The sequence below is a fragment of the Pristiophorus japonicus genome, unplaced genomic scaffold, assembly GCF_044704955.1.
Source record: "Pristiophorus japonicus isolate sPriJap1 unplaced genomic scaffold, sPriJap1.hap1 HAP1_SCAFFOLD_226, whole genome shotgun sequence".
Taxonomy (NCBI): Eukaryota; Metazoa; Chordata; class Chondrichthyes; family Pristiophoridae; genus Pristiophorus; species Pristiophorus japonicus.
Window position 1 is genome coordinate 637,322 of NW_027251973.1, and position 16,891 is coordinate 654,212.

Genomic DNA, 16,891 nt, shown 5'->3' on the forward strand with positions numbered 1-16,891 from the left:
CACACCATGAGTGGTCTGAACATCTTACTTTTACAGGAATTGACTCACACTGCCCAATATTTACTTGCACAATAGTTAACCAGGGGAGGGGGTGTAACAATAGTACCCCCTTGTGACCTGAACACATATCTGTGCCATTTGTACATGCACTTCTTCAATCTCTCTGAAAGTGGACCGAAGAAACACTTGGTAAGTTAAGGCTTGATAAATTGTTAAGCTGCTTTATTTGACAGTGAGTGAACATACAGGGTAACCGTTGTGATCAGATTCTTTTAATTCCATTGGTATAACTTGTAATTATGCATGTTTATCGAAACATTGTAATCGAAAAATTATGAATACGCTATGCTTTCCCATATTATATAGAATTGCATAGAATTTTGCAGCACAAAAACAGGCCATTCAGTCCAACAGATCTATGCCGGTGTTTATGCTCCACACGCGCCTTCTCCCACCCGACTTCATCTCACTCTATCAACATATTCCTTTCTCCCTTGTGTATTTATCTAGCTTCCCCTTATATCCGCCATATCAGTGGCTTATTTTGCTTGACTTAAACAAATTCATTTCTAACTACCCAGCATTGCATCCTTTTTTCAACTTTTTGTTGGGTCTCACTGCTTCACAGCTATATCATTAAAAACCTGACCATTAGAGCAATATCCTGTTTCAAAATCCTCCTTCTGCCTCTGTTTGTCTCTGTGTATTATCACTTGCCGTGCCCCCGAGATTAGCAACTCTCCAATACAGTGGGTGTGAGTTGTTTATCATTTACCAAGACAAGCTAACAAATTGCTAGCTCGTTGGCATCTTAATTACCTATTATCACAGAGCCCTTTATGAAAATAACTTATTTGAATATATTATGCTTTAAAACACAACAATCTTTTTCAAATCCTTTCTGTGGAAAAATGGTCAAAAGATCCCAAAAAGTGATTGGAATTCATCTGAACATATGAAAAATGACGGATAGGACAGGACCTACTTGTCCATACAGCCTGTCCCATACAGTTGTGATGCCTTATTCATCACAATACATACATACACCATCCTGAATCATATAATCTCCTGGGAGATACGAAAAAACAGATAAAAACCCAGGCCAATTATAGAATCATAGAATCGTTACAGCACAGTGGGAGGCTATTCAGCCCGTCGACCCCGAACCGGCTCTCTGCAAAAGCACTTCAGCTCGTCCCAATCTCCTGCACATTCTCCGTAGCCCTGCTAATCTTTTCCTTCAGGTACTTATCTAATTCCCTTTTGAAAGTCATGATTGAATCTACCTCCACCATCCTGTCAGGCAGTGCATTTCAAATCATAACCACTCACTGTATAAAAAAGTTTTTCTTCATGTCGCCTTTGGATCTTCTGCCAATCACCTTAAATCTGTCTATGCTGGTTCTCGACCCTTCTGCAAATGGGAACAATTTCTCTCTATCTACTCTGTCTAGACTCCTCATAATTTTGAACACCTCTATCAAATCTCCTCTCAATCGTCTCTGCTTTAAGAAGAACAACCCCAGCCTCTCCAGTTATCCACATAACTGAAGTCCTTCATCCCTGGAACCATTCTTGTAAATCTTTTCTGTACCCTCTCTAAAGCCTTCATTCACATCCTTCCTGAGGTGCAGTGCCCAGAATTGGACACAATACTCCAGTTGTGGCCGAACCGGTATTTTATAAAAGTTCATCATAACTTCCTTGCTTTTTTACTCTATACCTCTATTTATAAAGCCCAGGATCCCGTAGGCTTTTTTAACAGCTTTCTCAACCTGCCCTACCACCTTCAACAATTTGTGCACATATACCCCCAGGTCTCTCTGTTCCTGCAACCCTTTTATAATTGTACCCTTTAGTTTATTATATTACCTCTCCTCATTCTTCCTACCAAAATGTATCACTTCACACTTTTCTGCGTTAAACTTCATCTGCCATGTGTCCGCCCATTGCACCAGCCTGTCTATGTCCTCTTGAAGTCTATCTCTATCCTCCTCACTGTTGACTATACTTCCAAATTTTGTGTCATCTGCAAATTTTGAAATAGTGCCCTGTACACCTAAGTCCAAATCATTAATATATAACAAGAAAAGCAGTGGTCCTAGTACCGACCACCCCCTGGGAAACACCACTGTATATGTTCCTCCAGTCCGAAAAACAACCATTCACCACTACACTGTTTCCTGTCACTTAGTCAATTTCGTTTATATGCTGCCACTGTCTCTTTTATTCCATGGGCTTCAAATTTGCTGGCAAGCCTATTATGTGGCACTTTATCAAATGCCTTTTGAAAGTCCATGTACACCACATCACCATATTGCCCTTATCAATCCTCTCTGTTACCTCATCAAAAAATTAAATCAAGTTAGTTAAACACAATTTGCCTTTAACAAATCCATGCTGACTTCCCTTATTTAATCTGCACTTGTCCCGGATTATCGTTTCTAAAAGCTTCCCCGCTACCGAAGTTAAACTGACTGGCCTATAGTAGCTGCATTTATCCTTACACCCTTTTTTGAACAAGGGTGTATGAAACATTTGCAATTTTCCAGTCCTTTGTCACCACCCCCATATCCAAGGAGGATTGGAACATTATGTCCAGTACTCCACAATTTCCACCTATATTTCCCTCAGCAATCTTGGATGCATCCCATCTGGTCCTGGTAACTTATCTACTTTAAGTACAGCCAGCTTTTCGAGTACCTCCTCTTTATCAATTTTGATCCTATTCAATATCTCAACTGCTTCCTTTATGATCACTGTTCCCTAAATGTTCCCCTTCTGACACTTGCTCCACTTGATCCACCTCATTCTTCAGCAATGCCTCCTTCCTCGTTGGGCCAGAAATGTACTGATCAAGAAAGTTCTCCTGAACACATTTCAGAAATTCTTCCCCCCGCTCTGCCCTTTACACTATTACTATCCCAGTCTATATTAGGATAATTGATGTCCCCCATTATCACTACTCTATAATTCTTGCACATCTCTGTAATTTCCCTGCAAATTTGGTCCTCTATATCTTTCCCACTAGTAGGTGGCCTATAGAGTACACCTAGTAGTATAATGGCACCTCTATTGTTTCTTAACTCTAACCAAATAGATAATTAGGGGGCGTAAGTATTTGGAAAATTGTTCTCCATTCCCTCAGGTGATCAAAACTAGTCCAGGAGACTACCCTGGCCCTGATCAATGTTACAAGGTACCTACCTCTTGTACCAGGTGATCTCCAGAAACTAGAAACGGGTCCAGCTCTCACTTGAAGAAATTCAATTAATCCACGTTCACCGCATGAGCCGGCAACCTGTTCTACAGGTCCACTATTTTCTGGGAAAAGAAGAACCTCCTGACATCTAACCTACTTCAGCCCTTCCATAACTTATAAGAGTGACCCAGAGTCCTCCCTAACCTATTCAGTTGAAATAATTAGTCTACACAAATATATTCTAGTCCCGTCATAATCTTATAAACCTCGATCAAATTATCCCTAAATCTATGCTTTTCTAAAGTATAGACACCCATCCCTTTGAGCCTATCTGGATGCTTAAGATGCTTTAGATAGGGAATTAATCTTGGGACCCTCGTCTGTAGCCTTTCCTCAATATCACCTACCCAGACACAGTATTCTAACTGGGGGCTAACCACAGTCTTGTATAAGAATAAAAAGGTATGATTTGTTTTGTAGTGAATTGTCCTGTAAATATACCCTAGCACCCTTACTAGGACTCATCTGACCACCAACTAGGAGTTTATCACAGCCACAGCAATAATAATGTCTGATATTTAAACAAAGTGATTTCTCTGAATAATAAAATCTATGTCCACTCACCAAACAGCCGTTGCCAGCAAGATATGAGAAGTGTTAAAATAATGGAGGGGCGATTCTCCAAGCAGTACATCAGCCATTATATAACTGGCAAAGCAGTAAAGCATTGCGCACAACCATGAAGCAATTGGATTACGGCAGGACACATCCACTGATCCTGGAAAAAAACATACCAATCAGCCATTTGTACTTGCCATTTATCCTTTTACATTTGTTGTCAAAGGTGAGATCCTTTTTTCTTCTTCTGCCTGGGTCTCCATCACACCACACACCATTTGCAGCCGAAAGGACAAGCAATCTGTTCCCTGCTTCTTCCAATGCCATCCTGAAATTGCTCGTGCGAGAGTTAAGAAAGAAAGACTTGCATTTATATAGTGTCTTTCATGACCTTAGGACATTCCAGAGCACTTTACAGCCAATTAAGTCAGTTTGAAGCATAGTCACTGTTGTAATTTTAGAAACGCAGCAGCCAATTTGCACACAACAAGCTGCCAGAAACAGCAATGGGATCATCTTTTATTAGTGATGTTGGTTGAGGGATAACTATTGGCTGGGATAAAGTAGTGACATGGGATCTTTTACGTCCACCTGAGAGGGAAGATGGGGCCTTGGTTTAACATCTCAACCGAAACACGGGCATCTCTGACAGTGCAGTACTCCTGGAGTTTGTGCACAAGTCTCTGGAGTGGGACTTGAACCACCAACCTTATGACTCAGAGGCAAGAGTGCTACCCGATGATCCATTGCTAATGGCAAGGTATGACTGTCCCCATTCCCTCCATTCAGGACCTAAAGTCTCAGTTGAGATTGGAAATCCAGAAGGGGACCACAAGTGTGAAGCTGTATTTCACTGTTCCCTGGTGCTGTGCGTAGCCCTTTGGGTCTCCAAATCACTGTGCCAACACTTTCACATATATTCCCCACCCCTACCCCATTTCACACTCATGTCAGTTCCAAGCATCCTACTTCAGTTTCGGATCCACAAATTGGCCACATGTCCTCTCTTCAGTCCAACATCTGCCTCTTCATTCCAGATAGTCATTATTCCAGTCCTCATTGGTGACCTTGAGTGATAGAATCACAGGGGGGGATTTTAACCTCAAAAAACGGGTAGGTTGAGATTAGTTGGGTGGATAAAGTGTTAAAAAACTGAATCCTGACACCAACTTCCGGTTTTAACGGAGTCGGGGCGGGGGTGAGGGGGAGGGCGGGGATGGAGAGGGGTGGTGCCAACTTGATCCCAGAACGCGGGTTGGCACTTTAAATATGATAATGAGGCTGCTAGTCTTGGATTTAACCTGCTTTGCAGTTTTAATTGTAGCCAGCCGCCGGCTGGGGTTCCCAGGCCTTGGGAATCCCGGCAGATGCAGCGAGGCGAGGACAGCCTCGGGGACCAATCCTTGCAGGCCAGGAGTGCTTCCCCCTGCTCCTCAAGCTCCCCCACCACCAGCCCTCCCCATACAAACCCTAGCCCTCTCCTGGATCGGTAAACGGACCCCCCAAGATCATACCCACCAACCCCCTCCCGAGGTCAGGGATTGGACACTCCCCCCACGATCAGACACACCCCACCCCCGGGAGCGAGCCCCCACCATGGGGTCGGGGCCCGCACCTACTGGGGTTACGGCCTCTTTTCCAGCATTCCCCACCCAACTGGAAGCCAAGCCAAGCTGACTTCTGGGTCCTGCGCTCTACCAGGCCCACTTCTATTAGATCTCCCTTTAACCTTCTCTGCTCTAAGGAAAACAATCCCAGCTTCTCTAATCTCTTCATATAACTGAATATCCCTTACCCTTGCAAGCTAAGGTCGCTCACAATCACCAGGAACAGGAGCAGACCAGTGGGAGCCAGGCTGACATTGAACCGCTGAGCCAGCTGGAGAGTCGAGTGTTGGAGATCATTGGCTGCCTGGTCGTCGGCACCGTGGCCACCAGTGACGTTGACCTCGCCTTGTGTAAGTCATTTGAATGTCTTTCTTGTTATGAAAATGGAAAACATTTCCTCGTGTAGAAGATATTGCAATCAAATATCCCAAACAATATTTTAATGACTTCAATATTGAAAGGTCTCTGTCTCCTTCCTCCCAAAAAACGTGTGTTGCAATTAAATTCAGTTAATTATTAAAATTACTCTGAGGGATACTTTTTGCTGGTTTTATGTAGAAATGTTATGTTTCTGATGTCAGTGAGCACTACTCTAATTTCTAGTGTTATTGATGTGATTTGCTGACTTCAGTTAGCATGAATTATTGAAAACCAATTTCCTTACATGTGACTGCTTTTTAGCAAAGTACTATATTCATATCTGTGCGTGCTAGGTCCGTGCAGCAGAGCTGGTCTCCAGTCGTCATGGTTAATCCTTGCCACTGGACCAAGACCTAGCTCTGTCAAGCCCGTGTGGTGGCTGGTGTGCAACGGTCACCACACATTAAAAAAATCCACGCACAGGCATCTTCCACCCTTCAAGATGTAGTTCGGGATCTGGAATATTAGGTCCTTCATTGAAACACATGTGAACTCATCCCTTTTTGCCGTGGAAGCAAGTCATCCTCGTTTTGAGGGACTGCCTATGATGATGATGATGATGATGCCCCCTTAGGGACAACAATGGTATGTTCATTCCTAATTCCTCTTCTCACATCGCACTTCCCCCTCAGCCCACAACCTTTTATCACTTTCAAGCTGGCTTCCTCGCCTCCATCCCCTCACCATAACCCAATTAATAGAAACATAGAAACATAGAAAATAGGTGCAGGAGCAGACCATTCGGCCCTTCGAGCCTGCACCGCCATTCAACAAGATCATGGCTGATCACCCATCCCAGCACCTCCCCCCCACACCCCCTCCACACCCCCCCGATCCCCCCAGCCGCAAGGAGCACATCCAACTCCCTCCCGAACACATCCAATGAACTGGCATCAACAACTCTCTGCAGTGGGGAACCCCACAGGCCAACAACTCCCCGAGTGAAGAAGTCTCTCCCAATCCCAGCCCCAAACAGCCCATCCCTCATCCCAAGAGCGTGCCACCCTCCAGCTCCGGACCCACCCAACACTCCCCCCGCACCCAACCCGCCCCGGCCTGTCAGAATCATTCCCAAATGCCGAACACCCCCGGATGTCGAGCCCCCAGCCCCGGCCACCCCGGAGTCACGCCCCCGCAACAGCAACCACACCACATCCACCAACCACCATCTGCGCAGTCAACCCGTCCACCCCACTCTGAACACTCCCCACACCGAGGCACAGAGCCCCCAGGCCCGCCCCTCCAACACACCTCACCCCCCCAGACCTCCGCTGCAATGTGGCCCCTCCTGTCCCCCGCCCTGGGTTTCTCATGTCCCCCCTCCTCCATCACTCTCCCCTCCATCCCCCACCCTCATCTCCCCTCATCTTCCCTCTGCCTCCCCGCACAGGCTCCCATCTTGGGGGCGGTAACCTTCTGGGGAAGGGAATTTTAGCCCCCAGCGTGGAAGTCCTGCTCCCGCCGCAGAATTGGCCTTACCACCCCTCAATAGAAGTGAAGTGCAACTTCCCACACTCCACTTCCTTTGGGGGCAGTTACCGGGGCATGACTGGATGCTCCTGTGACAGTTTGAACTGATACTCTCCACTCTCTGTCCTGTGACAGTTGGAACTGGTGCTCTCCACTCTCCCGTCCTGTGACAGTTTGAACTGTGCCTTTCTGCTTTCAGATAATCAGCAAGCACCCGGGCAGCCTGTCCCCAAGGACACTGCAGAGAGCGAAGAGGGAAAGGAGGAGGAGGAAGAAGACACCACATCACTGCATCTCTCAGTCGCAGACACCAGCTCAGATACTGGCACTACCAGTTCTTTAGAGGCCAGTGGAGTAGAGGGATCTGCACAGGGTGAGGCACCGGGCACGAGTGGGCTGTATCAAGACCAGGGGGAAAGGGTAGCTCGAGGGTCACTGTGAGTTCTGCTGCACAGGATTCAGATGAGGACCTCAATGGGGAGGCCTTCAGAAGAAGGAAGATGGGCATGCATACCAAAATGGTTGGTGCAATGGCAAAAAGCTGCCAGACAGTTGCTCGGCAATGTCAAGGCGCGTGGAGGAGTACGCCACCAACATTGCACGGGGCTCTGTGCAGAGCATGGAGCTCAGGATTTCCAGTCTGGAAATGATGGTACACTCCCAGAGAGACCGTGGCGAACCAGACATGATGGCGCGCATGATGAGCGATGTCGTAGCTTCCATTGCACAGGCGGAATCGACCCAACATCTTAGTGCTGCAGCAGAAGCTCAGATTGCCCTCATGCAGTCTCTGCATCCATGCTCTGACTTTCACAGTGGCGCAGCAGGTCAGCAATCTGTGCTTCAACAGATTTCTAGAAATACTGAGGCAGTGGGTCAGTGGAGCAGGAACCTGCTGTCCTCTTTCAGGATGACAGCATTCTTACATCCACCACTGCCACTCCTCCATTGCCGTTGTTGTTGTGCCCTCATGATGACCAAGTTGTGGAGCATGCAGCAGACCACGGCAAAATGGGACACCTGCTCAGCCGAGTACTGGAGGGTCCTCCCGAACAGTCAAGCCAGCGGAACCGTTGCTTCAGTAGGCCAATGATGTTCGATGATGTTCCTGGTGGCAGCATGGCTCTCATTATATGAGTGCTGGGCACAAGTGTTGGGGTTGCGAAGGGGAGTCATGAGTCAGGTGGAGAGCAGGTAGCCCTTCTCTCCGAGCAGTGACCCTCGAGCTTGACATGGTGGCTGGAAGAATGTTGGCACACTAGTCTGGAGCAGGATGAAGGCATCATGGCTGCTGCCAGGATAGCAGGCATTGATATTGAGGATTCGCTGTGTGTGGTCACACACCAACTGCACATTAAATGAGTGGTAGTCTTTGCAGTTATGGAAGATCTCAGGATTGTTATGCGGTGCCCGCAAAGCCACTTGGGTGCAGTCGATGACGCCCTGCACCATGGGGAAGGGAAGCCCGCTATCCTATTTCTCTGGTGATCGGAAAGCCCATGGAGTCCCTTCTTCTGGTGTAACGAGCCTCGGTGACCTCACGGATGCAGCAATGGACGGCGAACTGCGAGATTTTAGATATGTCTCCCGCTGCAGACTGGAAGGATCTGCTGGCGAAGAAATTGAGGGCCACAGTGCCCTTGACTGCCACTCGGAGAGCTGTGGTCACCCTGGTCTGAGGCTGGAGGTCTGGTTGCAGGAGGTGGTAGAGTTCTATGACCACCTCCTTGGTGAAGCGAAGCCTCCTAATGCACTACTCCTCCTGTGCTGCCGCCACCGCTACCTGTCATTGCTTTCTCCAACCGGTAACTGCAATGGCCAAAACGAAATTGGGAGATTGGGCATCAAGTGAGTGTTGCACACTCACTGACGTCATGATCTCAGTGATTGCGATGTCCCCAGCGATCAAGCTTAGCATCAGCGCTACCGGCAACATGGAAATGGTGTGCGCCGCTGAAACCGCCATCAGCTAGCAGTAGATTCTGTATCTCAGTCTGTGTCCCTCAGTCTGTGTATCTCAGTCTGTGTCCCTCAGTCTGTGTCCCTCAGTCTGTGTATCTCAGTCTGTGTATCTCAGTCTGTGTCCCTTAGTCTGTGTATCTCAGTCTGTGTCCCTCAGTCTGTGTCTCTCAGTGTGTGTCCCAATCTGTGTATCTCAGTCTGTGTCTCAGTCTGTGTGTCTCAGTCTGTGTCTCTCAGGCTGTGTGTCCTAGTCTGTGTCTCTCAATATGTGTATCCCAGTCTGTGTATCCCTGTCTGTGTATCTCAGTTTATGTATCTCAGTCTGTGTCCCAGTCTGTGTATCTCAGCCTGTGTATCTCAGCCTGTGTCCCTTAGTGTATCTCAGTCTGTGTATCCCAGTCTCTTTATCTCAGTTTGTGTATCTCAATCTGCGTATCTCAGTCTGTGTGTCCCAGTCTGTGTCACTCAGTCTGTGTCTCTCAGTCTGTGTATCCCAGTCTGTGTATCCCAGTCTGTGTCTCTCAGTCTGTGTCCCTCAGTCTGTGTCTCTCAGTCTGTGTCTCTCAGTCTGTGTATCCCAGTCTTTTTATCTCAGTCTGTGTATCTCAGTCTGTGTCTCTCAGTCTGTGTATCCCAGTCTGTGTATCTCAGTCTGTGCCGCTCAGTCTGTGTCGCTCAGTCTGTGTATCTCAGTCTGTGTCTCTCAGTCTGTGTATCCCAGTCTGTGTATCCCAGTCTGTGTCTCTCAGTCTGTGTCTCTCAGTCTGTGTCCCTCAGTCTCTGTCTCTCAGTCTGTGTCTCTCAGTCTGTGTATCCCAGTCTGTTTATCTCAGTCTGTGTATCTCAGTCTGTGTCTCTCAGTCTGTGTCTCTCAGTCTGTGTATCCCAGTCTGTGTATCTCAGTCTGTGCCGCTCAGTCTGTGTCGTTCAGTCTGTGTCGCTCAGTCTGTGTATCTCAGTCTGTGTATCCCAATCTGTTTATCTCAGTCTGTGTATCTCAGTCTGTGTCGCTCAGTTTGTGTCGCTCAGTCTGTGTCTCTTAGTCTGTGTCTCTCAGTCTGTTTATCTCAGTCTGTGTCGCTCAGTCTGTGTCGCTCAGTCTGTGTCCCTCAGTCTGTGTATCTCAGTCTGTGTCCCTCAGTCTATGTCCCTCAGTCTATGCCCCTCATTCTGTGTATCTCAGTCTGTGTATCTCAGTCTGTGTGTCCCAGTCTGTGTACCTCAGTCTGTGTCCCTCAGTCTGTGTATCTAATTATGTGTCTCTCAGTCTGTGTATCTCAGTCTGTATCCCTCAGTCTGCGTATCTCAGTCTGTGATCCTCAATCTGCATGTGTCCCAGTCTGTGTATCTCAGTCTGTGTCCCTCAGTCTGTGTATTCAGTCTCTGTCCCTCAGTCTGCGTATCTCAGTCTGTGTCCCTCAATCTGCATGTGTCCCAGTCTGTGTATCTCAGTCTGTGTATCTCAGTCTGTGTATTCAGGCTGTGTCCCTCAGTCTGTGTATCTCAGTCTGTGTCCCTCAATCTGCATGTGTCCCAGTCTGTGTTTCTCAGTCTGTGTCCCTCAGTCTGTTTATCTCAGTCTGTGTATCTCAGTCTGTGTGTCCCAGTCTGTGTGTCCCAGTCTGTGTCTCTCAGCCTGTGTCCCTCAGTCTGTGTATCTCAGTCTGTGTATCTAATTATGTGTCTCTCAGTCTGTGTATCTCAGTCTGTGTCCCCCAGTCTGTGTATCTCAGTCTGTATCCCTCAGTCTGCGTATCTCAGTCTGTGACCCTCAATCTGCGTGTGTCCCAGTCTGTGTATCTCAGTCTGTGTCCCTCAGTCTGTGTATTCAGTCTGTGTCCCTCAGTCTGCGTATCTCAGTCTGTGTCACTCAATCTGCATGAATATCCTTTGTTACTGCAACCACACTGAAATATCCCACCTCATCTCCCTTGGCCTCGGCATAGTGTTTGATACTTTATTCTCCTCCACCTCTGGCCTTTCTCTGCAACCCTGCCCTAGTTTGTTTTCGCTCCTACCTGTTCCAACACATATCTCATGTCCAATTCCCCCAGTACTTTATGCACCATTTGATGACTGACCAGATTATAGCAAATGAGACAGAGTATGTCATTATTTTCCTGTCAGGAACCGCTCCACATGTTTGCCCAGCTGGCTGCCTGTTGCAGGCGGATTGATGTCATCCAACTTAAGCCTCATCTGTTTTGAAAATAGTCTCATGAACCGCTGGTCTAAGGGGCTGCCCTGGTTATTGTGTCACTTTCTACTGATGATCAGGGGAGACGAACAGAAGACGGAGAATAAAGGTACAAATGGTAATGGAAAAGTTAACATAAGAACGTAAGAAATATGAGCAGGAGTAGGCCATTTTATCTGCTTGAACATAGGAACATGACATTGGAGTAGGAGTAGGCCATTTGGCCGCTCGATCCTGCTCCGTCATTCAATAAGATCATGGCTGATCTGACCATGGACTCAGCTCCACTTCCCTGCCCTCTCCCCATAACCCTTTACTTCCTCTGTCTTCCAGTTCAGCACTCAGGAACCTGTTACTTCTACAGGTGGGCAACACTCCATTTACAATGTTTTCAAGAGTGCAACTTCGACAGAAAGACTGACTCCCAGGTTCCCTGTAACTTTTGAATGAATTTTAAGACCAATATAGATTTGAAGTATAAAACCCTTCAAGAAACAATTGAGAGACATCAATAAATGTACAGGTGATTTTGTTTATAACCTTTAGAATTAGGGGCAACTCAGTACCATAAACTTTTCCTTTAAGTAGTACTTAAATATGAAGTTCAACCTCAGCTCAGTGGTAGCACTCTTGCCTCGGAGTCAAAAGGTCATGGGTTCAAGCCCAACTTCAGTGATCTGAGCACATAATCCAGACTGACGCTCTAGTGCAGCACTGAGGGAGCGCTGCACTATCAGAGTTGCCGTCTTTCAAATCACATCTTAAACCAAGGCCTCGTCTGCCCTATAGAAGAGTCTGTGATCTGATTTGAAGATAAATATCCTGGTCAATATTTATCCTTGCATTACCACAGTGACTACACTTCAAAAATACTTAATTGACTAAAACGCTTTGGGACGTCCAGTGGTCGTGAAAGGCGCTATAGAAATGCAAGTCTTACTTTCTTTTCAACCAACATCACCAAAGCAGATTGATTGCTTATTTATCTCATTGGTGGGATTGCTGTTTGTGGGATCTTACTGTGTGCAAGTTGGCTGTTGCGTTTGCCGTGTTCTAAGGAAGTGAAAGGTGTAATGTAAATTCAACTCCTTTCCTATTTAAAAACACAATTCATCCTCAAAATTTCCACGTTGACTAGGCCCGGCATTAGTGTGGTGTGCCGCCCAAGCAGCTGCAGCCTTCATTAGCTTAGTAATAATTAAATGTTATGACCTCATCAATTTAGCAAAAACATTTGCTATAGCCTGATATTAGATCATTATGTTACTCTGCCCAACCCCACCCAACTGTATCTTCCCACCCACTTTCAGCCACTATCATGCCCTCCATGAAATGCGGAGACCTCTGTGACTGCTTTATATATTGATCAACCAGAAGACAAATTTAGAGGGCAATTTTTTCATTTTTCCAAACATTCCCTTCCCTCCCAAAATAACATGTTTCACCTGATGCAAAACTCACACCATTAAAAGGGCAATCATTACAATCATTTCAAACACTAGGTTTGGAGAATTTGAAAACATTGACTCATTACTTGGTGTTTAGAGATGGTGCTCTTTTTCAGATTTACGTTTGGGTCTGAGTGCCAGTGAATCTCATTTGTACACAGCAGCTGTATAAATATCAGTGGAGGCTGGGGCTGAAATGACATGCTCTAGTTGGAATTCAGTGCTGACCCCACAGCTATATTAGTTTATTTCAACTGTTTGTTTGACAGTGTTGGACATTATAATTAAGAAAGCTAATACAGACTCACGGTTCACACTGTAGACTTTATGCACCTAACATGGCTGGAACTTGACCTGGATTGTGAGCTACACCAAGAGATATTATCATTGGAATCCATTTCCTGATGTAATGCTGATCTAGGTGGAAAGGAGGTTTGAGTGAGCGTTACTTGGGTTGTGGGAGGACAGGTGCCATTTGATAATCACAGCCTCCACTGGTTAGGAAGACAACAGTAGCTAATTTTTGAATGCCAAGGACAATGTACGAAGATTAAGATATGCAAACGTGTTGACAGAAGTTAAGAAGATTGGTGAGGCTACAAAGCGTGGCAGCCAACTAAATACTTTATTTCAGAAATCACTACCTGGAACAGATAAACAAGAAGGAAAGTCCTACAATGTGTAAGTTCTCACTCTCAACCACATTTTTAAAACCACACAATGACAGAGAAGAAATCAAGAGGAGTGGGACAAGAATGGATTGTAAGACCAACATTGCACAATATTTGAAGAGACTTTATAGATTCAATATAGCTGTATGTTCTTCTGCCCTCTGGATGACTGGAGGTTGAGGTTCCTGTGAGATATGGAGGAATGCATTAAAAAAATGCAAGTGCTGAGGCTTGGAGTTAGATCTGCAAGAAGGAGCATGTGAGAGGCAGTAGGCCTATGGCTTGGGTTACAGAGGGAAGAGTAGGTGGCGTGAGTTTGCGGGCATAGGTAGTGATTTGCATTAGAGGGTGTAAGGTGATGCCAGTTGGTTAATGCTGCCCACTGGGTGTTGGCAGCCGGGGAGTTTTACACCTCAATCAGATATTAATGGAATCTTGCGTGAAGGGGAAGATAGGGAAAGGGAAAAGCAGACATGGCTTATGCACGCCCAACCATCTACCAGGCAGTTATAGAGCAACAATGGCAGGACTCGTCACTGTCACTAGTTACAGGTAGATACGGATGTAGAGGATAAAAGAATTGTTGGTAAACAAAGAAAGAAGAAAATAATTTATTTTTGTGTTGAAAAAGGAGGGCAGGGCTTGAACAGTGCTGATTTTTGGAGGTGGCCAGTTGTATGACAGTACTTTTCAATCAATGTTCTGTTACTGACTGCTCCATTTTTGATCGGGACAGAGGAGCGGTGAGAGATCGGGGCCCAGGAGCGTCGTGATCGGGGCCCAGGAGAGGTGAGGGCCCAGGGGCAGCATGGGCCAGCCCACACTGCGATCATATGGATAGTAGAAACATGTGTGCATACTAAGTCCGTGCAGCAGAGCTTGGTCTCCAATCTTGGTTAACCCTTGCAACTGGATCAAGACCTAGCTCAGTCAAGCCCGTGTGGTGACTGGTGTGCAACAGTCACCTGACATTAAAATAATCCACGCACAGGCATCTTCCACTCATCAATATGTATTTCGGGACCTAGAATGTCAGGTCCCTCATTGAAACACCTGTGAACACATCCCTTTTTGGTGTGGAAGTGGGTCAACCTGAATACGAGGGACTGCCTAATACTACTACTGCTTTACAATGCAAGGAAATAGACCCGCAGTCTCAGCTCTGCATTCCTCTGCACAATGTGCTAACACTTGTGGACACAATGAAGAAAAATGGGGGTGTTTATGTCTGTGTGTATGTGTGCACACATGCGCCCTCTATTGGCACTTGTCCTGTCTGGAGCAGATTGCCCGTCTGCCATCTCAGACGGGGAGTGACACAGGCAGGGTCAGCATTAGAGGGCACGATCTCTGTGTAACTGCCTGGATCAGATCTTTTGATGCCTTAAATATTGATAGTATTACTCTTCAATCAGCAGATGTTCCAAGTCAATCGTTCTCTGTTTTAATACCCTGCCCCACAGCAGTTTTAGGGGGTTTAAAAATTCAACCGCTGACCAGGAATATTCACAGAGCATGAAGATGTATTTTTTCCTTTCAGATTCCGGCAGTTCTTTTGTGGTTAATGCGGTTTTTATTTTCCTTTTTAGTCCCCTTCTGATTGGGAATAGTCTGGTGCTGAAGTAGATGTGAAAGTCAAGTTTCCTGCATCTATATTAAGAGCAGCAGTGTGCCCTCATTGCGCCAACTCTGGGGATTAACAGGCACAAACCAGACAGCTGCAGTTATTCTTGGACATTTCTATTTATTCTCTCCTCTTCTGACACATAAGGAGATTTCTGGAGGTTCTCATCCCTCCAAATGTGTCATAAATATCCTGTCCGCTGGTAGTTTAAGGGGAGGAGTTAAACAATAGGAGAGGGAAGTAAAAAAAGTGATTTAACTCGCATCCCAGCGATCACTGAGATGAACAGGAAAGTAACATTCCTCGCTGTAAATAGTTGCATGGAGATAAATCTGATTCGGGGATGTACAGGGGCACAGACTGCGGTACTGCACTCACTGCATCAACGCAGAGTCTGGCTGCCCTCTATTTCTGGGGTTAACTCCTCTTCTTCCTTACAATCTGCTGCCGTTCTGATGAGCAAGTTTCATTCGTCTAAATATATAGGTACAGAATCGCACATTAATGTGTGTCGCTGTCAGAAACTGGCCCTGCCCAGAATTCAGGTTAAAACGCCCGCTTGCATTGCTAAGCAGAATTGAATTAAGCAAATTCTGCACACACATCTGGTCACACCGGCTGCGAACATCGAAATAAGGATGTGATCCTTGTCCCCGCCTCCCCCCCCAAAAAAAAACAATCCCCCCCAATACAGCAAAAAGAGTGAAATGCACAGACCTGGTTCGTATTTCAGGTAGAGAATGGACACGATGTAATAAGCCAAGTCAAACAGCGGGAACATGGACATATTAGAAAAATAAAGAGCGACTTCGCTCAGGTTCAGCACCGCCAGGATATCCATGCTGAGGGAATTCGGCGTCTGCAGCTTCTGATGGGTGCTTTGGCCAGGTGGCTCTGAATCTTGTCTCCGGTTCCTGGTCTCTTTGTCTGTCTTTTTCTCTCTCTCTGTCTCTCTATATCTGTCTGTTTGCCTTTTCCCAGCTGCGGTTGACAGGGTAACTGCCTCTAACCCAGCCCCTTGAACTATAACAAATAACCCCCTGACGTCACCAACACAACACACAATTGCACTGCCAAAGTCTGATCAAAGCCAGAGACTTGTAACTGCAGCCTACACAGAATAAACAGCACACACACACACACAAACACACATAGCCCTAAAAGGCAGGAGAGGAAGCAGTCATCCAGGCACAGCCCAGTGAGAGGCAAGGCTTAACAAAGCGAAACTGTCCCCACAAACTGTCAGCATTAGGCTCTTGGAGGTGCCCTGCCCTGCCCTCAAGGTCTAGATGTCATCAGAATTACCCGGGATTAAGCAGAAGGCAGCAGGCCGGGCCCCGCACACCCAGACTTCAACTCCTTTAAACCTGAATCCAAAATGCACCTTTGTCAGGTCACCCAGGACGAATGGGTCTACTTGAAACATGCATTCCCCCAGGATTCAAGGGCACCAGCACTCAAATACTCTCCCTCTCACACAAAAACACAAGCACAAACAGACATACACAAGTACACACAGACATAAACACACAACAGACATAAACACAAACACGAAAGAAATATCACCCATTTTGGTTTAAAAAGGCAACTTATATTTCTGACAAAGATTCCCACTTGAAACATGCACTCATCTATTCTCTCCACAGATGCTAACTGACCTGACGGAATGTTT

General features: G+C 46.4%; 1 pseudogene; it reads right to left on the reverse strand.

Moving 5' to 3' along the window:
- Positions 1-16,173, reverse strand: part of LOC139245641 (trimeric intracellular cation channel type A-like) — a 28,925-nt pseudogene extending 12,752 nt beyond the window's left edge.
- Positions 16,174-16,891: the final 718 nt, after the last annotated feature.